At 30.6% G+C, this 25586-nt stretch overlaps 1 protein-coding gene across 2 annotated transcripts in view; it reads right to left on the bottom strand.

Moving 5' to 3' along the window:
- The window catches only part of LOC124365805, an 82474-nt gene extending 57819 nt beyond the window's left edge, over nt 1-24655 (bottom strand). For both annotated transcript variants that reach the window (XM_046821829.1, XM_046821830.1), the window contains exon 1: nt 24594-24655. The gene's annotated coding sequence lies outside the window, so the exon portion shown is untranslated. The remainder of the gene's footprint in view (nt 1-24593) is intronic.
- Nucleotides 24656-25586: the final 931 nt, after the last annotated feature.

The following is a 25586-nucleotide window of genomic DNA, read 5'->3' as shown; positions in this document are numbered from 1 at the left end:
ATGAGAGGGGTTACACCAAACTGTCCCTTGGGGCGGATAACCCACAGTATCCCCCTATATATCACCTCCCTCCTCCCTTCCAATTCCTTTCGACCTGTCTGAGTGATTTCACTTTCTACGCTGCTACTTTCGTTAACTATTTTAACTTATAAGTTAATCAAGTTGTTTTTAGTAACAATAATATTATTCCCTTTGCAACCAGGACATTAATACTTTTTATTATATTCGGGGTTTAAAAATGTGTTGATAAGGCTGGCGCCTTTCTATTGGGACCTCCTCCAAATCACTCCGACAAGGATTTCTTCAGATCACGTCACCCTGGATTAACATCTTACAATTATTTGCAGAATATATTCGAAATTAGTATTTAAAATATAAAGCATCGTTCTCTCATACGAATGGTTGTTTGTACTCATTCTGGAATGGAAGTTCCTAAATTAAATTATTTTAATATTCTAATTAAAGTCTGTTAGAGCGTTTTATAAAGTTGTGACAAACTTTCTTACTTTGCATCACATTCTGTCGGACCTTTGACATTTGACATCAGAGAAAAATTGATTTGATGACATATAATTACGTAATTACATGTTTTCAAAACTGTGTTAAGCTACTAAATAATTTATTTTAAAGTAAATTTGTTGCTACCTGTGTTGTTTTATTACTCTTTTCTGTTGTAATTATCAAAGCAATTATATATATATTACCAGTACCAATACCAGTAGCTACAACTTCTAACAAAGGTATTTAAACTATGAAAACAGTGTAATTGTAATACATTTACTTCCTGAATGCTTAAAGAAAGCAAAGGTGGAAATTTGTGTTTGTGGTCACTATACAAAGTGCCGTAAATCTTGTATCCAATAACATCGACGAGACAGCGATATACTAAATCTTCGGCAGTGTTACGGCTTCCTTGGGACACTGCCCTTCTTAGCCGAGCTTGGCTGAATTTTCCATTGTCCCAGTTTTTGTTGTTCGACATATCACTAATAATAATGTAAATCAAATTTAATATTCATAGCCAATTATAGTAGTGCACAACTGTTTAAAAATCTTTAGTTGTAAATGTTTTTTTTTCATGATTAAAAGTATGATATTTTAACATAAACAAATTGATACCATACTAATTCTACAGAAGATATTTTTTTTCATAATAACAGGCCCATATCTATCATTACAGCTGTTTAAAAATTATTTAAAATATTGCATAGAAATACTTTATTATTTTCAAATTAAAGAAGTGTTTGGTGAACTTAATTTACGTTTAGACAACAACGATGAGTGAATCAATTATCATCATAACTTTAGTTCCTTCTTCTGCTCGTATTATATACGGTAGAAAGAGGTGCTTTAAATATTGCGATATTTTGAAAGTTATTAATTCCATATTAAGAGAAATAATTATGTTTAAATTATGATTACCATTACAGTAAACGTAAGTTCCCCACCCCTTGGAATTTTGTTAAAATGTAAAATGAAGAATCGATTACAGTAAAACAACATCGACTTTTTCCCATTGGAATAATATTACACCCCCTATACCTGTATGCCTGTAATTTGTATCGTAGCGTAACAAGAGGCATTTTAGTTATTTTTAGCGTTATGGAAGATGTCTTTAATTTATATATTAAATTAATAATTTTAATAATTTTGTAGTTATTTTTAGTGTATATATTTTTATCATTTTAATATCTAAAAAAATGGTTTTTATTTTTTCTGAATAAATTATAAAAATATTGCAAAAATACGCTGTCATTATGATCATAACTTTAGTTCCTTCTTCTGCTTGTAATATTTAGAGAAGAGAGAGGTGTTTTAAATTTTTGTAATATTTTGAAAGTTAATGGTTCGATATTAAAAGGAATAATTATTTTGTTTCAATTACTATTAATTTAATTTAATAATCCACTTCTATAAAAAACTAGTGATTCAGTAACGAATGAGATGTGTATTTATTTATTTATTTACATTCCCACGGTATATCCATTTAGCAAAATTACAATACTTACGATGACTACAACAGTAATAAATTCTCATAAAAAAATTGTAATATGAGAAATCGAGTTTAGCAATTGACCATGCCTACGACATAGTGAAATAAACAGATATAACAAGATAAAACTAAAACAATGAGAAACATAACGAAAGTGGTACCAATAACAATAGTGCAATAACAATAACAAGTAGTGATATAACAAGTAATAAAAAATAATAATACAACAATAACAATAATGATAAGAGTAATATACTATCAAAGATAACAATGGAGTAACTATTGCAATACTGTAACACTGTGCAGGACTCGACAAGCTCACCCTGACTCAAACATGAATATTTGACGTCAGTAATACGACGTGAGTTATGAACGTGAGTATTTGTATTGGAATTAAAATACAAATACTCTATTCTAAATACGAAAAATACACAACTATGTTCAACCGTTATAATAAAGGTAATGTCCTCCCCTTTGGAATTTTGTTACAATCTAAAATTGAGAGTAGATTACAGTGAAAATACATTGAGTTTTTTCCCATTGGAACAATAGTAAACCCCATGTACTTGTATGTCAATATTTTTGATCGTAGCGGTATGGTAGATATTTTAGTTATTTTTAATGTCTCTAATTTGTATATTTAATTAATTATTTTTCAGTTATTTTTAGTGTATACTTTTTCAACACTTTAATATAGAAGAAAACATGTTTTTGTTTTTTTCTGAATAAATTATTAAAATATCGAAAAATCTTTAAAACGTTTGAATGCAAGACTTGTGCCATAGAAAATACTTTTGGAAGTATACATTAAATATTACTGTACATGTACAAATATTAAATTAAAAAAAATGCTGAGTTAAAAAATTCGATTAATAAGTGCTGGTATTTGAACATAATTACTGTAAAGTACAAGTTAAATCTTTGTAACTATATTCACTGTTAACATATACACTGCAATATACACTGTTTTATCTTTATATGAATTCATCAATGTTGTAAATAATCATAGTTATAATAATGCAAAGTTTTAAAATCTCGAAAGATATGTTTTTTTTTTTTTTGTATGATTCCAACATTTTTCGACCATTTGCTCATATCTGTAGTTTAGTTTGTGAAGAATTTAAGCGCAATCATAATTACCAAAATTTATAGTGGTAATTAACTTCGAAGTTCTTCGTATGACTTGGAAAAGTCCAAATATTGTTTATTTGAAACAGTTATTTTCATAGTAATACAAATATATCTGTATTTAAACAAAAATAAACAGCAGCTCCTACGTTTAATATCATGCAGTTTAATCATACATGTCGATTTTAGGCATATTTTTTAGAATTTGCCTATTAAAAACACCTTTGTTCCAGAAATTATAAGAAACTTTAGTAAATCTTCGCCAGTCATTACCCACAAACCAACCCCCATTAGAAAATTGTGTTAAATTGTGATATGCAAAATCAAGTTTTGTCTTCATTGTGCGGAGAGCAATATTCCAAAAAATTATGAGAGTTTTGGAAAATAGTCTCGTATGCGCTCGGATACAAACCAAAAAAGCTGACTTTTACAGAACACACTTCGCTATCGCTTTACCAAGTGTTAGCTCTTTTTCACTGGCTGAGCGTTAGCAAAGCCTGTCACTTCAACACATCTCATTCCTGTTTGTCTGTCATTATATACGTATGATATCTCTAAAACAAACAGACCTGTATACTTGTAAATCTTAATATGTAGACAATGAAATCGTTTCTATGTAAGGAGTTCGATGATAGCACATGTCACCCCAAGGGATTTGGCCGAGGCTAACAGAACATTTTTATATATGACTTTTTAGTAACTATGATTAAAACGAGAAAATTGCTGAATAAACACATTTGTAGACTATCTGAATACAATTATATGCCATTTTACAGCGTGAAATTGTAACACTTCAAGCTATAGACTTAATGATTTTCATATAACCTTGGGGAAGATTGTTAGATGTTACGTGACACGTGGTGTGACGTATTTCTATAGTTAAATAGATGTAACTTCCGTATTGGAAGCGTGTGGAGGGGCAGCGAGCAGTGGGGAGACTGATGCCGCGGTGTTGCCGCGTTGGTGCGGGCACTGCCGTGAGCGGTCACTTTCTCACCGAACACTGAGAAGAGAACATAAGACTGTGCGCGCCAGCGTACTTACCAACAAACAACGCGTCAGTGTGTGTTGTCTTTTGATTGTTTACGCAAGTAATCAGAAACGAAATTTCTCTAACTTATTAACACAAATATGTGCGATATTAATATGTTACCATTATACTGTATAATAATATACAACTACTAAATAATTCGGATATCGTGAAGGACAAATAATTTGGGTACTCTGAAAACCTAATATTGCATTCACAGGACGAATATATTTATCGCGAAGCCACGCCTGAAATTCCGCTTATACCTTATGTACAGAACAATTCGCTGTCGTTCAGCTAATTACGTGTCAGCTCTTTCTCATATTAGAGAACAAATTCTGATACAAGGAATTTATTCCTATAGTTTATCACAATCATTGACAATTGTTACAGCTGTTATTTTATATATTAGACTCTGGCAAACTGAATAGTCTCGTGAGCACACACAACCGTTTATAAAACAATTCGACTGAGTTTTGTGTCGATAACAAACGCTAACATAAGGAATCACTGTTATTATTATTCATATCGTTTATCACTATTATTAACAGTTCTAACAACTGTTTATTTGTTTGTTATCATAATGTCTTGATTCAATCGTATTTTTGTTATGTATTTTCAAAGTAACTTAACTGTACAACACAATTTTTATGGAGTAATTTTTAACTTAATGTCTACAAGTTGATTATTATTTAGATTACAGACTGGAGTATGGAGTTACTAAAACCTGCGTAACAAGTGGAGATTGTTTCTTAATATGTTACTTAATATGAATAACTTTCAAATTACTGTCATATTTATTTACATGATTTTGTAAAACACATAAAAACTATACTATAAAAATGTTAAAACAAATTTAAGATAATAACAATTTTATCGTACTGATTCTTTTTTTCTGAAACGACCATTTAAATTTAAAACTAAATGTCTTCAGATTTTGTTTTGTTAGATTAAGTACGAAGAGTATGGTGTTACTAAATCCTCGCAATAAGTATTAATATAGAGAAATAATCAGATAACTTACCATGACAACAATTGTATCGTGTTAATTTTATTCATGATTATTTCAGATTTTGGAATAGTTTTTTAAAGAGTCAATAGTCTTGACCATAAATGAGTTTTCGGTTGCAGTTTGATTAGTACATTAGCCTTTTAACTATAACATTAAAACGTATAGAATAAACTGACGTAACGTATTCTATGGGATTAGTCAATTTAAATCTCATTCAGGACATTCTAAGAACATTCGTAACTTATTCGTTACAAGGTTTCGTGTGGGCTAACAATATATACACTTTCGATAGTGATTTATGAATTACGAGAAAACTTATCAAAATGTATTTGGGTTTCCGATCTACCGACACAAAGAATGCAGGGTATACCAGATGATTATTATAATTATTGGTTAATGAGAACGCTGGTTAAACGACACGAGTGTTTTAGTAATCAGCTGTTTAAACTAAACAAAGGTTACCTCATTATATTTATAATGGAACTTCGAGTGCGGCAGAGCTCTGGCCTGATTTGAGTCGAAGGCCTTTTAAATCCACATCTAAGTGTAAGAAGTGTTAAGTAATAAGTAATATGCGTATAATATAATTACTTTAGACGCCTACAGTTATCGTACAAAAATGAAAAATTTATTTTAGCAATATAAATAGATACTTTATTAATGAGATCTGTTGATAATTTTTATCTTACTAAACAAGGTAGGATTAAAACTCGCCAAGTATCAAAGAACAAGCCTTGCAAAGGCTTCATCAAAAAATTTCAAGGCCATAGCTGATATCATTCTCGAGATGTCCTATGGTGAGATAGTTAGACATATGTCATATAGTAAGGCATTTTTACATCCCATAGACGGGCAAAATATCAATTATGACAGCCTATTACGTGATTTAATGACGCTCAATCAAATTATATGGTTGATATGGTCCACCATAGAACTAATTCTTGTCTATGTAGAAACGATGTTTCATGCAAAGATGTTAAAAGTTCTACAACGCAAGAATGCGTTGAAATCATATCGTTTTACCAAAATTTAACATTGGATTTTATTTATTATTTTTTATGTTTACCATATGAATAATCTACATTATACATACGGTAATTGTATGTATAATGTAGATTATGTGTTAATATGACACATTGTTAAAATCTGTTTACTCTGCTATTTTCTTGATTTCATCATGGTTACCCATAAGACTAATGTAAAAATATTTGCTAGTGCTCATCTAAATCCCCTGGAGGGACATTCACCATCATCAAACTCAGTTTTGTTGTATATAAACGAAGGTACTTGCTATATTTTAAGTCTATTGATCAGACCGTTTTCAAGATGGCGTGCGGACAGACAGACCCCCAATTAAGCTTGTTTAGAACGTGTACCAATCTTCCCTCCCTGAGTTAGCAGTCTTGAAACAAGCCTACGAAACTAAGTTAACAGTTTTTTTGTTATAAGATTGGCTTACAGATCATAGCAGCTACTTATTTAGCTTGTTCCAAGCCTGGACTATCAAAGTTATCCAAAATCTAAAGTCAATCTCCACAGTTAGCTTAGAATAGCAAGCTTATTACAAGCATAGACACATGGGAAAGAAGACTCAGTTTAATTAAAAGTCAATTTTAACGAATTTAACCATCAAATAATATATTCCTACATTTGGGGGAATTTTAAAATCATCTAAATACTATAAAGTTAATAAGTAATAAGTTTTAATAATAATGTGTGTTTTACAAATTGTCAAATTTATTATTAACATGAAGTATATACCTTCCATCTTTTTAAGCATTTTCTTCAACACCGCCTGTGACAAAAAAATGAAATACACACTTAGTAACATGACTGATGAATGAAAGGTTCTTTAAATAATAAATAGAAGAACTGGCTATGTTTGTTGTTGTTGATTCAAAACCCTAATATAGTGTTTTACATGGGACCTACAAGATTTATTCCTATTTATTTCAAAAAGAACTATTGTACATGGATATTATACTATATGTTCATATTGAATTATATTACAGGCCATCTATATAAAACGATTTTACATTGCGTCTTTTGGAAATACGTGTGTAAAAATAAAACTCGTAAAATGCTTTGAGATATGAGAGCTTGAATAAACTAAACCGACGTGTCTATTTGAATGACATGAAATGCAATAGTCAGGATGTATAATTGTAATTGTTATATTTCAAAATGTAAGCAAACCAAGAGAAGAATAGATTTACAGCTAAGTCTATAGAGTTATCATATGATGTATCTTCGAGATAAACTTGCTGAGATAGATCTGCCGACATATATCATTCGACCAATGAAATGAGCATATATATATTGAGGTTGTCTTTGACAACATTCAGCCCTATTAACAGGTTTAGATATCATTTCAAAAATGTGATTGTGCTCGGTTATAAGCCTATTAATGAAAATGGATCTAGTTGGACTATACTAGATTTAGGTAAAAGGAAAGATATTCTTTACAACCAATGAGCTTTTAATTTTCCCGTTGAATGTTTACACTCGATATTATACTGTTTTACAATACGTTTGGAAGTACGTAATAAATCATAATTTAAACATGCGTTACAGAAATAACGGTAAAGGAATAATTTTTAAACCATCATTATCCTTGTGCAATCTAAAGTACTGTTAAAACCATCCAAATATAGAATATAAATTTATAAGTTGTTTATGTAGTTTTGTGTTCATAAATGGAATAACTACTTTTAGAACAATAATATTATAGGTTTTTTGTGGCAGTAACTGTAAAAATTAGCGGTCGATTTTCACCAACCTACAAATTTAACAAAAAGTAAAAACATTTAACTAGAATTTAAATAAAGTATGTCACGTATTTTACTATTTTGTAATATTAGAATTCGTTGGTATAAAATAATCTCTTATAGCAACAAATTCTAATATTATTAAACTATAACGCGAACTGTTCAGGACGAGTGATTTCGTGAACGAAAATTAGGGCGTTTAATTAATAACTAATTGAAAATATACCGAATTTGCCATGCATGACTGGTCAAAAGCTTTAACCAATTAATTTCGCTGCTATTACTACGACCATGCGTCAGCATCAGCCCATCCGGTAAGTCAGAGTTGTAGTTCATATTTATATAACTTGATTGATGATTAATTAAGACATCTCTGATGTTTATTATTATACATATAATTAATAAACTTAGCTAACAAACCAATTTACGCATACCATACATCCTATGCTTTTAAAAATAAGGAATTTCAGCTAAAACGATTGCATAGAAAGCGTTTATAATTGTTTATAATCATTTAAAAATCGTTTATAATCATTAAAAAAATTAAATAATTTTGGTAAGTAGTAATAACTTTTAAATCAAGTTGTACTGTTGTTGTGCAAGTGATTTTAATAGTAAAATACACAAAAATTGATAAATTACTTAAAAATGTAATTTTACAATGATTTAACAAATTTAATTTTAGAAACAAAATTTCAAAGAATCTGCCTATCCGAGTCGGTCTAATAATGTGTCTCCAGACGCCAGTCATGAAAAATGGAAAGTTATCCATTACCCTACAAAAATTTTCCGTCTTTAAAAAAATTTAACGTCTTTTCTAGTGCTATAAAAACACTAAATTCATGAGATAAATTACTTCACAAGCTCAATAAATAGACTTATACTGAATGATTTGTATCTTTGATCTCTTTGAATACATTACGGAAAAAAATCCTGCCTTAAAACTCATAAGAGTGATTGGACAAAGTAATGTAGTTTAAGTCTTAAAATAAGCATTATTAGAATATTAAAACAAAACTTTAACTAACCTGATAATAGTTAGAATGAAATTCTTCAAGAAAAGTAGTTGAACTGTCAAAGCAATGAAAGGAAGTACAGAATCACTTCTTGAATCGTCCCTAAACACCAGTAGGCTATACTGGAATACGCTCGGTGCCGCCATGTTGAGGAAAAGAACACAAAGAACTAAGCACGCGCAGAACACTGTCGCACTTCAGTGACTGGTGACGTCATTGTTGATCCGTTTCTAAGTTGTTTTAGGCTCATTTATGTGGTTGGCTCAGTTGCGTTTTGAACTTTTAAAATCAATGGATTCAAAATTTCAAGTTTGGAAGGTTAAGTCAAATGGAAAATTAGTCAATTTTGAATTGTAATTATACTTCAAACTCAAGGAACTTAATTTGTTTTAAAGGGGATGTTCCAAAATTTCAATTTTAACGACTAAACTAAGAAAGGGCCAAAACCAAGCTTACGTGCTATCTGGGACAAAAATGAATTTTAATTTTTCTTGACCAAGAGTGGTAGGCTTCGCTGACGCTCAGCCAACAATTACGATGTTATGGTGCACAGAAATGATAATTAACAAAATGTGCAGACGGTTGATAATTCACGCATAAGTTATCACCTTATAAATACATCCATTTAAATAAAATGTCAATATGATCCAGATAAATGATGTTAAGAAAACATTCCAAAATAAAAATGTTATTTATTTTTTAACGTAAATCTTTTTTAAATGTTTCCGTGTAAAAGATTTTAATATCAAGATTTCTCGACCCACCGTGTACGTTAGGTTATTGTGTAGGTACGATGAAAGGGCCGGGCGTCAAGCGCCTCTACACGGTTATCTATATGGCCCTTTATCATATTATCACACTGAAGCGATCGCACAGACAATATGCTTGTCCTTTGAGACATATCCCCTATATATACTCACGTATGACGTACATGGTTACATTTTTGTAATGTTTCGGCATCAGTGGCGTAGCGAAGGGGGGGGGGTCCAGGGGGTCCGGACCCCCCCCGAAATTTTAAGACATATAAAAAATAAAGCATGGAGCAGGAAAAAAAGGGAAAGGTTATCATTACTATTGTCTACAAACATTAAATTGATTGATTTAATTGATTAAAGTGACCGTTGTTAAAAATATAATTGTCCTTTCGTTTAAATCATAAAGTATCAAACGATACTTTTGGGCTCGGCCTTTTCGATAGTGTAGTGTAATCACGGCATTTCTATAGGGCGCGGTCACGTGACGTCGCAAAGTAACTTGAACCGTAACACGGCGAACAGTTTAAATTAGCGACCACTTTGTTCAAATTCGTCTTGGGGACGTATAATGACTGCTTAGAATTAAGTTACGACGTTGATTTTAGGTGTCATTAAACTGTAGACGTGTATATAATTATCGAAAAAAAATATAAACAATTACTTTCAGTCGGAAAATACACTTGAAAAACTCTCCCGATTAGAACTTCAAACTAATTTGGACTTCAGTGATTGAGGTAAACGTGTTGTTTTCGATTGAGTTAGGACGACGATTTTTGTTATCATGAAACTGTATACTGTACCTATATAATTATCGAGAAAAAATCACTTCCGGTCGGTAATTACGAAAGAGTGGTTGGGTAAAAGTGGTACTTAGAATTATGTTAGGACGTTGATTTTATATATTAATTCAACGCCGACTAATACATATATAATTATCGAGAAAAAAAAACAATAAAACGCTTCCGGTCGGCAAATACCGAGGAAAAGCTCTACTGATTGAGATTTTGACGATGTTGGATTTCACTGGTTGAGTGGTTGGGGTAAAAGTAGTACTTAGAATTATGTTAGAACGTTGATTTTATATATTAATTCAACGCCGACTAATATATATATAATTATCGAGAAAAAGAGCAATAAAACACTTCCGGTCGGAAAATACCGAGGAAAAGCTCTACTGATTGAGATTTTGACGATGTTGGATTTCACTGGTTGAGTGGTTGGGGTAAAAGTGGTACTTAGAATTATGTTAGGACGTTGATTTTATTCTATAATAATTCACTTCAATAAAAAACTAGTGATTCAGTAACGAATGAGATGTGTATTTATTTATTTACATTCCCACGGTATATCCATTTTGCAAAATTACAATACTTACGATGACTAGAACAGTAATAAATTCTCATAAAAAATTATAATATGAGAAATCGAGTTTAGCAATTGACCATGCCTACGACATAGTGAAATAAACAGATATAACAAGATAAAACTAAAACAATGAGAAACATAACGAAAGTGGTACCAATAACAATAGTGCAATAACAATAACAAGTAGTGATATAACAAGTAATAAAAAATAATAATACAACAATAACAATAATGATAAGAGTAATATACTAAAATATCAAAGATAACAATGGAGTAACTATTGCAATACTGTAACACTGTGCAGGACTCGACAAGCTCACCCTGACTTAAACATGAATATTTGACGTCAGTAAAACGACGTGAGTTATGAACGTGAGTATTTGTATTGGAATGAAAATACAAATACTCTATTCTAAAGACAAAAAATACACAACTATGTTCAACCGTTATAATAAAGGTAATGTCCTCCCCTTTGGAATTTTGTTACAATCTAAAATTGAGAGTAGATTACAGTGAAAATACATTGAGTTTTTTCCCATTGGAACAATAGTAAACCCCATGTACTTGTATGTCAATATTTTTGATCGTAGCGGTATGGTAGATATTTTAGTTATATATGTCTCTAATTTGTATATTTAATTAATTATTTTTCAGTTATTTTTAGTGTATACTTTTTCAACACTTTAATATAGAAGAAAACATGTTTTTGTTTTTTTCTGAATAAATTATTAAAATATCTAAAAATCTTTTTAAACGTTTGAATGCAATACTTGTGCCATAGAAAATACTTTTGGAAGTATACATGAAATATTACTGTACATGTACAACTATTAAATTTAAAAAAAAATGCTGAGTTAAAAAATTCGATTAATAAGTGCTGGTATTTGAACATAATTACTGTAAAGTACAAATTAAATCTTTGTAACTATATTCACTGTTAACATATACACTGCAATATACACTGTTTTATCTTTATATGAATTCATCAATGTTGTAAATAATAATAGTTATAATAATGCAAAGTTTTAAAATCTCGAAAGATATGTTTTTGTATGATTCCAACATTTTTCAACCATTTGCTCATATCTGTAGTTTAGTTTGTGAAGAATTTAAGCGCAATCATAATTACCAAAATTTATAGTGGTAATTAACCTCGAAGTTCTTCGTATGACTTGGACAATTCCAAATATTGTTTATTTGAAACAGTTATTTTCATAGTAATACAAATATATCTGTATTTAAACAAAAATAAACAGCAGCTCCTACATTTAATATAATGCAGTTTAATCATACATGTCGATTTTAGGCATATTTTTTAGAATTTGTTCAGAAACTATAAGAAACACGTTTGTTCCAGAAATTATAAGAAACTTTAGTAAATCTTCGCCAGTCATTACCCACAAACCAACCCCCATTAGAACATTGTGTTAAATTGTGATATGCAAAATCAAGTTTTGTCTTCATTGTGCGGAGAGTAATATTCCAAAAAATTCTGAGAGTTTTGGAAAATAGTCTCGTATGCGCTCGGATACAAACCAAAAAAGCTGACTTTTACAGAACACACTTCGCTATCGCTTTACCAAGTGTTAGCTCTTTTTCACTGGCTGAGCGTTAGCAAAGCCTGTCACTTCAACAAATCTCATTCCTGTTTGTCTGTCATTATATATGTATGATATCTCTAAAACAAACAGACCTGTATACTTGTAAAGCTTAATATGTAGACAAAGAAATCGTTTCTATGTAAGGAGTTCGATGATAGCACATGTCATCCCAAGGGATTTGGCCGAGGCTAACAGAACATTTTTATATATGACTTTTGAATAACTATGTTGAAAACGAGAAAATTGCTGAATAAACACATTTGTAGGCAATCTGAGTACAATTATATGCCATTTTACAGTGTGAAATTATAACACTTCAAGCTATAGACTTAATAATCTTCATATAACCTTGGCAAAGCTTGTTACGTGTTACGTGACACGTGGTGTGGCGTATTTCTACCTTATGTACAGAACAATTCGCTGTCGTTCAGCTAATTACGTACCAGCTCTTTCTCATATTAGGGAACAAATGCTGGTACAATGAATTTATTCCTATAGTTTATCACAATCATTGAAAATTGTTACAACTGTTATTTTATAAAAGAACTCTGGCGAATTGAATAGTCTCGTGAGCACACACAACCGTTTATAAAACAATTCGACCCAGTTTTTTGTCGATAACAAACGCTAACATAAGGAATCACTGTTATTATTATTCATATTGTTTATCACTATTATTGACAGTTCTGACAACTGTGTATTTGTTTGTTGTCATAATGTCTTGATTCAATCTTATTTTTGTTACGTATTTTCAAAGTAACTTAACTGTACAACACAATTTTTATGGAGTAATTTTTAACTTAAGGGGAGATGTACGCCTATATTGTAAAAAAAAATCAATATTTTTTTATATTTTTATCTTAAAGTATAGATTTTTCTGAGTTCAGTGATATATAATACATATATATTTGGGTTATATTTATATGCTAAAAAAAAATTATAAACATGCTAGTCGGGCGCAGGGATCCGTGGTCAGACGTATCGAAGACGTTCTGAACGATAGGATATTCTTTGTTTAAAGGTTATTTTTGACGATGGAAGGATTGTGAAGGAAACAGGATTTTTCCGGACATTTGCCATCGTTCAGTGAAACAAGAAAACAGTAACACTACGTTTCGAGATCTGCAATCTGATTTCTTCAGGTGAAGAACTAACCTAATACATAATTACAAACTAGGTTAGTTTGTAATTATGTATTAGGTTAGTTCTTCACCTGAAGAAGAGATCAGATTGCAGATCACGAAACGTAGTGTTACTGTTTTCTTGTTTCACTGAACGATGGCAAATGATAGGATATTGTTTTGAGCATTTTAATATACATAACTTGCACTTTTTAATATTACTTAATATTATTTTAATAATATTTTAATATTATTTTCACCAGACCTGCTCAAAAAATGTCTCCATGGTCAAACACAGAATGTAAACGAAAGTTTTAATTCTGTGTTGTGGACGCGTATACCTAAATTAAATTTTGTAGGCCTGCAAACACTAAGATTTGGTGTTTTTGACAGTATTATTACTTTTAATGAAGGAAGTCAAGGCAGAATAAAAGTGCTTAATGATCTAGGTATAAAGCTAGGCCAAAACTGTGTTTATACCCTACGTCAGATTGATGAGGACCGAGTGAGGAAAGCCGAAAAAGCTGGTGAAGAAGAGACAAAGCAAGCTAGGAAACGGGAAAGAATGGTGAGGAAGAAACTATTTGATGATGATAAGGCCAAGGAACAAGACTATGAAGCAGGAATGTTTTAAAAGGTACTTTTCAATCAAAATTTTTGTATACATAAAAGTGTTTTGTGAATTACCGAAAATTTACTTTTTTGACATAAATGTTCCTTTTTCTCAGGAACTAGTTGTCCAATCTTCATGAAATTTATATCATATATATAACGTACCTATTCAAACAAGCCCTGCCACTTTCATAAGTCTAGGTCAAAATAAAAAAAAATAAAAATTTTTTTAAAAACAAATAATTTAAAAAAATATTGAGTATCCTTAAAAAATTTCTAAAGCCAAAAATATTGATTTGAAATCTTTAAAAGTGGCAGGGCTTGTGTATAATAGTATGTTTTAGAAGTACTGAAAATTTCAATTCGTTAGGTATCATAGTTCTTTGAGAAAAATGAACATAAATATTTGAAAATTAACATGAGCTGGTATAGGGCGTACATCTCCCCTTAATGTCTACAAGTTGATTATTATTTAGATTACAGACTGGAGTATGGAGTTACTAAAACCTGCGTAACAAGTGGAGATTGTTTCTTAATATGTTACTTAATATGAATAACTTTCAAATTACTGTCATATTTATTTACATGATTTTGTAAAACACATAAAAACTATACTATAAAAATGTTAAAACAAATTTAAGATAATAACAATTTTATCGTACTGATTCTTTTTTTCTGAAACGACCATTTAAATTTAAAACTAAATGTCTTCAGATTTTGTTTTTTTAGATTAGTACGAAGAGTATGGTGTTACTAAATCCTGCGCAATAAGTATTAATATAGAGAAATAATCAGATAACTTACCATAACAACAATTGTATCGTGTTAATTCATGATTATTTCAGATTTTGGAATAGTTTTTTTATAGAGTCAATAGTCTTGACCATAAATGAGTTTTCGGTTGCAGTTTGATTAGTACATTAGCCTTTTAACTATAACCTAAAACGTATAGAATAAACTGACGTAACGTATCCTATGGGATTAGTCGATTTAAATCTCATTCAGGACATTCTAAAAACATTCATAACTTATTCGTTACAAGGTTTCGTGTGGGCTAACAATATATTCACTTTCGATAGTGATTTATGAATTACGAGAAAACTTATCAAAATGTATTTGGGTTTCCGATCTACCGACGCAAAGAATGCAGGGTATACCAGATGATTATTATATTGGTTAACGAGAACACTGGTTAAACGTCACGAGTGTTTAAGTAATCAGCTGTTTAAACTAAACAAAGGTTACCTCATATATTTATAATGAAACTTCGAATGCGGCATAGCTCTGGCCTGATTTGTGTCGAAGGCCTTATAAATCCACATCTAAAGTGTAAGAAGTGTCAAGTAATAAGTAATATGCGTATAATATAATTACTTTAGACGCCTACAGTTATCGTACAAAAATGAAAAATTTATTTTAGCAATATAAATAGATACTTTATTAATGCGATCTGTTGATAATTTTTATCTTACTAAACAAGGTAGGATTACAACTAGCCAAGTATCAAATAACAAGCCTTGCAAAGGCTTAATCAAAAAATTTCAAGGCCATAGCTCATGTCATTCTCAAGATGTCTTATGGTGAGATAGTTAGACATATGTCATATAGTAAGGCATTTTTACATCCCATAGACGGGCAAAATATCAATTATGACAGCCTATTACGTGATTTAATGACGCTCAATCAAATTATGTGGTTGATATGGTCCACCATAGAACTAATTCTTGTCTATGTAGAAACGATGTTTCATGCAAAGATGTTAAAAGTTCTACAACGCAAGAATGCGTTGAAATCATATCGTTTTACCAAAATTTAACATTGGATTTTATTTATTATTTTTTATGTTTACCGTATGAATAATCTACATTATACATACGGTAAATGTATGTATAATGTAGATTATGTGTTAATATGACACATTGTTAAAATCTGTTTACTCTGCTATTTTCTTGATTTCATCATGGTTACCCATAAGACTAATGTAAAAATATTTGCTAGTGCTCATCTAAATCCCCTGGAGGGACATTCACCATCATCAAACTCAGTTTTGTTGTATATAAACGAAGGTACTTGCTATATTTCTATTGATCAGACCGTTTTCAAGATGTCGAGCGGACAGACAGACCCCCAATTAAGCTTGTTTAGAACGTGTACCAATCTTCCCTCCCTGAGTTAGCAGTCATGAAACAAGCCTACGAAACTAAGTTAACAGTTTTTTTTTGTTTTAAGATTGGCTTAAAGATCATAGCAGCTACTTATTTAGCTTGTTCCAAGCCTGGACTATCAAAGTTATCCAAAATCTAAAGTCAATCTCCACAGTTAGCTTAGAATAGCAAGCTTATTACAAGCATAGACACATGGGGAAGAAGACAGTTTAATTAAAAGTCAATTTTAACGAATTTAACCATCAAATAATATATTCCTACATTTGGGGGAATTTGAAAATTATTATCTAAATACTATAAAGTTAATAAGTAATAAGTTTTAATAATAATGTGTGTTTTACAAATTGTCAAATTTACTATTAACATGAAGTATATATCTTCCATATTTTTAAGCATTTTCTTCAACACCACCTGTGACAAAAAAATTAAATACACACTTAGTAACATGACTGATGAATGAAAGGTTCTTTAAATAATAAATAGAAGAACTGGCTATGTTTGTTGCTGTTGATTCAAAACCCTAATATAGTGTTTTACATGGGACCTACAAGATTTATTCCTATTTATTTCATAAAGAACTATTGTACATGGATATTATACTATATGTTCATATTGAATTATATTACAGGCCATCTATATAAAACGTGTGTAAAAATAAAACTCATAAAATGCTTTGAGATATGAGAGCTTAAATAAACTAAACCGATTGGCGTGTCTATTTGAATGACATGAAATGCAATAGTCAGGATGTATAATTGTAATTGTTATATTTCAAAATGTAAGCAAACCAAGAGAAGAATAGATTTACAGCTAAGTCTATAGAGTTATCATATGGTGCATCTTCGAGATAAACTTGCTGAGATAGATCTGCCGACATATATCATTCGACCAATGGAATGAGCATATATATTGAGGTTGTCTTTGACAACATTCAGCCCTATTAACAGGTTTAGATATAATTTCAAAAATGTGATTGTGCTCGGCTATAAGCCTATTAATGAAAATGGATCTAGTTGAACTATATTAGATTTAGGTAAAAGGAAAAATATTCTTTACAACCAATGAGATTTTAATTTTCCCGTTGAATGTTTACACTCGATATTATACTGTTTTACAATACGTTTGGAAGTACGTATTTAAACATGCGTTACAGAAATAACGGTAAAGGAATAATTTTTAAACCATCATCATCCTTGTGCAATCTAAAGTACTGTTAAAACCATCCAAATATAGAATATAAATTTATATGTTGTTTATGTAGTTTTGTGTTCATAAATGAAATAACTACTTTTATAACAATAATATTATAGGTTTTTGTGGCAGTAACTGTAGAAATTAGGGGTCGATTTTCACCAACCTACAAATTAAAAAAAAAGTCAAAACATTTAACTAGAATTTAAATGAAGTATGTCACGTATTTTACTATTTTGTAAAAATAATCTCTTATACCAACAAACTCTAATATTATTAAACTAAAACGCGAACTGTTCGGGACGAGTGATTTCGTGAACGAAAATTAGGGCGTTTAATTAATAACTAATTGAAAATATACCGAATTTGCCATGCATGACTGGTCAAAAGCCTTAACCAATTAATTTCGCTGCTATTACTACGACCATGCGTCAGCATCAGCCCATCCGGTAAGTCAGAGTTGTAGTTCATATTTATATAACTTGATTGATGATTAATTAAGACATACCTGATGTTTATTAATATACATATAATTAATAAACTTAGCTAACAAACCAATTTACGCAAACCATACATCCTATTCTTTTAAAAATAAGGAATTTTAGCTAAAACGATTGCATAGAAAGCGTTTATAATTGTTTATAATCATTTAAAAATCGTTTATAATCATTTAAAAAATTAAATAATTTTTGTAAGTAGTAATAACTTTTAAATCAAGTTGTACTGTTGTTGTGCAAGTGATTTTAATTGTAAAATACTCAAAAATTGATAAATTACTTAAAAATGTAATTTTACAATGATTTAACAAATTTAATTTTAGACACAAAATTTCAAAGAATCTGCCTATCCGAGTCGGTCTAACAATGTGTCTCCAGACGCCAGTCATGAAAAATGGAAAGTTATCCATTACCCTACAAAATAAATTTAACGTCTTTTCTAGTGCTATAAAAACACTAAATTCACGAGATAAATTACTTCACAAGCTCAATAAATAGACTTATAATGAATGATTTATATCTTTGAATACATTAGGTAAAAATCCTGCCTTAAAACTCATAAGAGTGATTGGACAAAGTAATGTAGTTTAAGTCTTAAAATAAGCATTATTAGAATATTAAAACAAAACTTTAACTTACCTGATAATAGTTAGAACGAAATTCTTCAAGAAAAGTAGTTGAACTGTCAAAGCAATGAAAGGAAGTACAGAATCACTTCTTGAATCGTCCCTAAACACCAGTATACTGGAATACGTTCGGTGCCGCCATGTTGAGGAAAAGAACACAAAGAACTAAGCACGCGCAGAACACTGTCGCACTTCAGTGACTGGTGACGTCATTGTTGATCCGTTTCTAAGTTGTTTTAGGCTCATTTACGTGGTTGGCTCAGTTGCGTTTTGAACTTTAAAAATCAATGGGTTCAAAATTTCAAGTTTGGAAGGTTAAGTCAAACGGAAAATTAGTCAATTTTGAATTGTAGTTATACTTCAAACTCAAGGAACTTAATTTGTTTTAAAGGGGATGTTCCAAAATTTAAATTTTAACGACTAAACTAAGAAAGGGCTAAAACCAAGCTTACGTGCTATCTGGGACAGAAATGAAATTTAATTTTTCTTGACCAAGAGTGGTAGGCTTCGCTGACGCTCAGCCAACAATTACGATGTTATGGTGCACAGAAATGATAATTAACAAAATGTACAGACGGTTTATAATTCACGCATAAGTTATCACCATATAAATACATCCATTTAAATAAAATGTTAATATGATCCAGATAAATGATGTTATGAAAACATTCCAAAATAAAAATGTTATTTATTTTTTAACGTAAATCTTTTTTACATGTTTCCGTGTAAAAGATTTCAATATCAAGATTTCTCGACCCACCGTGTACCTTAGGTTATTGTGTAGGTACGATGAAAGGGCCGGGCGTCAAGCGCCTCTACACAGTTATCTATATGGCCCTTTATCATGTTATCACACTGAAGCGATCGCACAGACAATATGCTTGTCCTTTGAGACATATCCCCTATATATACTCACGTATGACGCACAGGGTTATATTTTAGTAATGTTTCGGCATTATCAAATAAATTATGAATTGAACAAATCTCTAGAGGAAATTTTAAGATTTTCACTACTAAATTAAAAAATTTTTTATAATAAAAATAATTTTGTTAGTGAAAATTCGATTTCAAAATAATAACCGCCATCAAGGATTTCCCGCTAAACCACGTAAAAATTGCAGATACAGTTAGAATCTTGAAATAATTAATAATAGTTGTAAAGAGTCATTAGAACGTTTATATGATTTAGAATTAGGTTTAACAAATATATTATTAAAGAAGTTATTAATTAATCAGGGGAGGATTTAATAAGTGGGGAAAATGACTAGTTACATAACTTCGAAAAGAATAATTGTTTGAAACATTATTCACACAAAGCCACTGTTTAAGGAAGCTGACTTTATTTGGCAAAGTAAACTTCATGAGCAGTGTTTCAAAAGTTGTTTCACTCTTTTGTGTAAGGTTAACATTTAATGTGGTGGACAAACAAGAATAGAGGTTAAAAAGACCATTGTTACAGCGCTGTGTTGCGTCAACAGCGCTTTGTTTCTGGCTTTTCCACGAATTTATTGCTATTATGAGAAAAACCTTTTCTACCGGGCTGAAAAACAAGTTACTTTCGTTATTAACTAATTACGACAATTATTAGGTTATGTAATGAACGTAGAATGTAACGAATTTTTAAGAATATACTTTAAATTATACTGCTAGGTGACTCTTAGTTTAATGGAAACTAAACAAAATCGAGTAGAGAATAAGTGATACGAGTATATACTGCATAGAGGTTTGTATCTAACATAGTGGTTTAACAATACGACGAGATATACAGGTTCAAGTGCTTGCCAGTTGTAGGCTTATTATGTTATGGATTTTCAAGACAACTTAGATTATAAACTTCCAAGTACATTCTTTGTTTTAAGGTTATTTTTAACGATGGAAGGATTGTGAAGGAAACAGGATTTTTCCGGACATTTGCCATCGTTCAGTGAAACAAGAAAACAGTAACACTACGTTTCGAGATCTGCAATCTGATCTCTTCTTCAGGTAAAGAACTAACCTAATACATAATTACAAACTAGGTTAAAATAAACAAATCTTACTAAAGCGTTGTGGCACGCCTAAGTCAGGAATCACAACCTACATGTTGTTTGTCAACTTCACTAACTCTATAGACATGCACTTAATACAAAACATTAATCATTAAAACTAAACTACGGGATACAGGTCACAATACGTCTTCACTCGTCTACTAACCACCTACGACTGACCATAGGGACTAGCCAATGGTAATCGTGACGGCTGGCTAAAACAAGATGGCGGAAATACAAGGGAAGGGGGACAGGAATGGGCCCTTTCGTTATTATTGGTTCATGCGAGATGAACTTCTTAAAACCATATTTTGACTCCGCATTGGTTTATTACGATCCGTTTGATACTTTTGGTTTTCTCTTTAGTTCATTTTTTAGAATTGGCAACCAAAGCGGCCTAATCTCGACTGATGGTTGACTGATTGGTTGGTCTGCCAATTTGTAATTATGTATTAGGTTAGTTCTTTACCTGAAGAAGAGATCAGATTGCAGATCTCGAAACGTAGTGTTACTGTTTTCTTGTTTCACTGAACGATGGCAAATGTCCGGAAAAATCCTGTTTCTTCCAAGTACAGCTACGGGTGCTACTTAACAATTATTAAGGACTAAATTTATGTATTGTGTTCCTGTGTTACACAATTTCAAAATTTCTTGACACCAGATTGGATGTACAATTTTGATGGCAGTACTTGGCTTCATTAGACCTTATGTATAAGTAATTCGTGTGTATGGGTATGACGGTGTGTATGTATAATTACTTCGTGTATGTGTGAGCTCTGCATGTACAATTTTGATGGCAATACTTAGTTTCATTTGACCTTATGTAAAATATATATTTACCTTTTTATGAGCGTGACGGTATGTGTATGTGTAAGTAATGTTACGTGTGCGCGCGTGTGTGTGTTTGTTTTTATGTTTATATGGGTTGTTATAATCTGGCAGCATCGCTGGAAAATGCATTCTTCTATATTTGAAGTTATTTACAATGCCTATTTCTTTTCCTGGTCAACAGCAGTAGAATTTAATTATATGAATTATAAAACATTAAGTATAATTATAAACCATATAGCGGCACTTTTTACTGGTTTTTATAGACAAATTTATGGACACAGTAGAAAAAGCAATCAAACAGAATAAAAAATCCAAATAAATTAATGCGTCGATACAATAGTGTTAAAGCACTACTGTTGATATTAATGTATAGAAATAAAGTATAGGCCTATCATATCACCTAATTGTTTTTTTCTCTCGATTGGCTACTTCCAAAGATTCGGGATGTGAGAAGTTCATGCAATAATCAGCGTATGCTATAATACACGATAACGACAGGGGTTTAATAAATTTATATAATTAGTAAAGGTGATTTACCACCACAAACTCATAGTAGCCATGTATACTGGAAATAGACGCAAAATATACATATAAAGCACCATATATGATTTTCTCTCCTTTGCATATCATATATTAGTATGTAATAAAAAATAAAAACTAGTATTAGCCCATTTTAAGCAAAAGTAACTGGTATCAACCATATCATTCTTCAGCTAAATGTGGGAAAACGATATGGCTAAATGTTTACAACATCTTTCTACTGTCTCATTAATTGTTTAATATTTTGTTACATATATTTGTATCCAAATGATATATAATAAAGTTCTTGCGATCAGTGATTTTATACTCAAAAATTAAAGTCAGAGAAAATATATATATATGGTTACACATAATGGAGTAAACATAATAAAATTGGAAAACTTTAAATAATAATTTTAATGATTTTGATGCTAATTTCTTACATTTATAAACACTTACCTTCTTACATTCATATAAACCAACAAATTGTGTTCCAAAAATAACTAGTCTGTACATGTTTGCTTCTCTTTATTATTTGACTTTTAAGTTTATTTAACAAGATAATCTGTAAACACGAGATTCTTTTTGTTCAATCACTAATCCAGTTATAAGAACCTGAACATCTTAAGCTTGATTTCTGGTACCCCAGATGTTTCTATTGCGCAAAAACCTAGGATAATTAACTGAATTTTAAACAATAAACTGACTCCTGATTAAAATATGTTGGTAATCGATCAAGTAAAACCTAATCTCAAGAGCAACCTATAAAATCTTAGTTATCGTTACTTTATTAAACAGAGTAATGAATCGTAACATTCTAACTACGGCAACCTATTATAGTATTAACTCCACAATATAAGGTTACCTTTATAATCATATCAAAAGAAGTAAACTAAAACCCTTTTAAACATATTAAAATTTGTTTTTTTTTTTCAGATTAATATTTAGAATATTTTGGGGATCTTTAGCATAATTAAAATATATATGCTATTATTCTTTTGTGTTTTTTCTTCTTTTCTTTCAATAACTACACTTTCCATTTCCGTTTAAATATTTTACAACTATATCAGACTTGTTAATATTAATTGTTAAAAAAATAATAATAATAGTTTGTGTATTATAATAATAGTAATGTTAATTTTATTAATTAATTAATTTATAACAGTAATATTAATTTAAATGTTCAGAAACATTTGATTTTATTGACGTATTATTTGTTTCTAATATTTGTATATGTTCTTTAAATGCCAAAACACGTATTAAATGTATAATCGAGGGTTTATTTTCTTATTACTTAAGAGATATTGTCTGATTGGATGATTACTCTGATGTTTTTAACTTGTGAATTTGTGACTTGATGGAAAAGGTAAAAAAGTGATAAATTTTCACTCTTAAAGCTCACTCACACTTGGCTGATTTGCCAACTGCTGATACCAGCTGTTATCACAAGAGGTATGTACAAGCGTGAACAATTATCATTCACGCGTGGCTGATTTGCCAACTGCTGATACCTGCTTCTATCACCAGTGGTATGTACCGACGTGGATAATATCATTCACACTTGGATGGATGGCAGCGCTGGTTAAAGCGCGAGATCAAGCAGGAGAACGTTGTGTAGATTTCATTTAAGATTTCCGAACTTTAATAAACTCCGCTCACTATGAGTCATTCGAAGAATTAAATTTACTTTTTAAATTAATGCCAAACCCTTCGGATTCAAGATACGAAATTAATTCCTTCGTAGCTATGCCTCTGGTGTGTCTTTAATTATATTTCCCATGGGAGAGAGGGATCCACAAACAAGGGTAAGTTTTCAAAATATTTGAAAACCTATCACAAGATCTAAATTCTACTTCTAATCTGACATATTGACGACTTAAATACAACCCTGCAACAACTCATCCATAAGTGGAACAACGAGCACTTCCGTTTCGTTCAGAAGACGCTGACGAGGCGCTGATTTATCAGCACTGGTGATCACGTGAAACTGATAAATCAGCAGCGAATGTGTGAATAAGCCATTACTATCCTGAGATCCCAGTAGTTATAGTCTCCAAATTTGACTGTACTAGATACAAGCCTAAGAGCTGAAATAAAACATGTGTATTAAAATAAGTCGGGAAATTAAACTTTGGATCAACAAAGAAACATATGTAATTATACAATATATTATTGTATAAATTGATTACTATTTGGTAAAATCGACAATACTATAATGATTTCATCATTTATAATTAAATAAACAGTGTTTCATCGCTTAGAATATAATTTTTCCTAACTAGTATATGATTAAAATTAGGTTTTGTAAATATTATGAAACACAATAAATGACTCACCAAAGTATCAAAAGATGTCAATAGACCAGATACCACAGGGACGACAGGTAAAATTGTACATCTGAAAAAAAAATAATTATTTTTATAACATTTTTTGGGATATATTTTAATATAAACCCCCAAAAACTTATTTCCTATACTTGAAGCTTTGGCTTTAACAGAGATCACACCATGCATCCATATGGGGATTGTGTAACAGACATTTTGATTGGTTAACCCAATCTCTTTGGTGACTTGTAAATAGTGTATGATATATATGTTGTTTATAGTTGTAATCCATTTTAATCTTCTAGTAAATAAATAATATTTCTTGATTAGATTCAGAATGTTGTGTATTTATATTACTGTCAAAGTTTACTGAATATAATATGTTTAATGCCTTCCAGTGATATATTATTATAATGGCTTCTTACAATTGGAACTAGAAAGCCCCCAACCATGACGTTTCAAGCGGTAGTATATTTAACATTTCATGGATGCAATATATTGTGTCCATAAATTATGCAATCAAACTACACCATTTTATTTTCATGTCAATATAAATACGAGTAAGAAATATTTTTTTTTTAGTTTTGTCAAAGTCAAAATTTCTTTATTGCCATAAAAACATAAGTACATGCATTAGCTTGCGTCAAAATAAATGTAACTAAAAACTACTAGCAATCTATGTATGGTACTCTATCTACCTTTAATATACTCTTCTATAGAATAAAAACAATTTTCAATTAGAAATGACTTGAGCTTTCTTTTAAAATAGTTTAGATCCAAGTTAGATTTAAGGTAATCAGGGAGAGCGTTGAACAATGATACGGCACTGTAATATGTGTGATGCTTAAAGAAGGAAGTGGTATGGTAAGGAATATTCAGTTTTTGTTTGTTTCGCTGGTTATATCCAGATTGAGGGACAAGAGATTGAAAAATACCATGGTTCTGCTTAAAAAACATCAAAGTGTAAAAAATGTAAACACAAGGAAATGTCAGAACTTCAAGCTT

Source organism: Homalodisca vitripennis, chromosome 7 (assembly GCF_021130785.1).
Source record: "Homalodisca vitripennis isolate AUS2020 chromosome 7, UT_GWSS_2.1, whole genome shotgun sequence".
Lineage (NCBI taxonomy): Eukaryota > Metazoa > Arthropoda > Insecta > Hemiptera > Cicadellidae > Homalodisca > Homalodisca vitripennis.
This window is presented reverse-complemented; position numbering and strand designations above follow the sequence as displayed.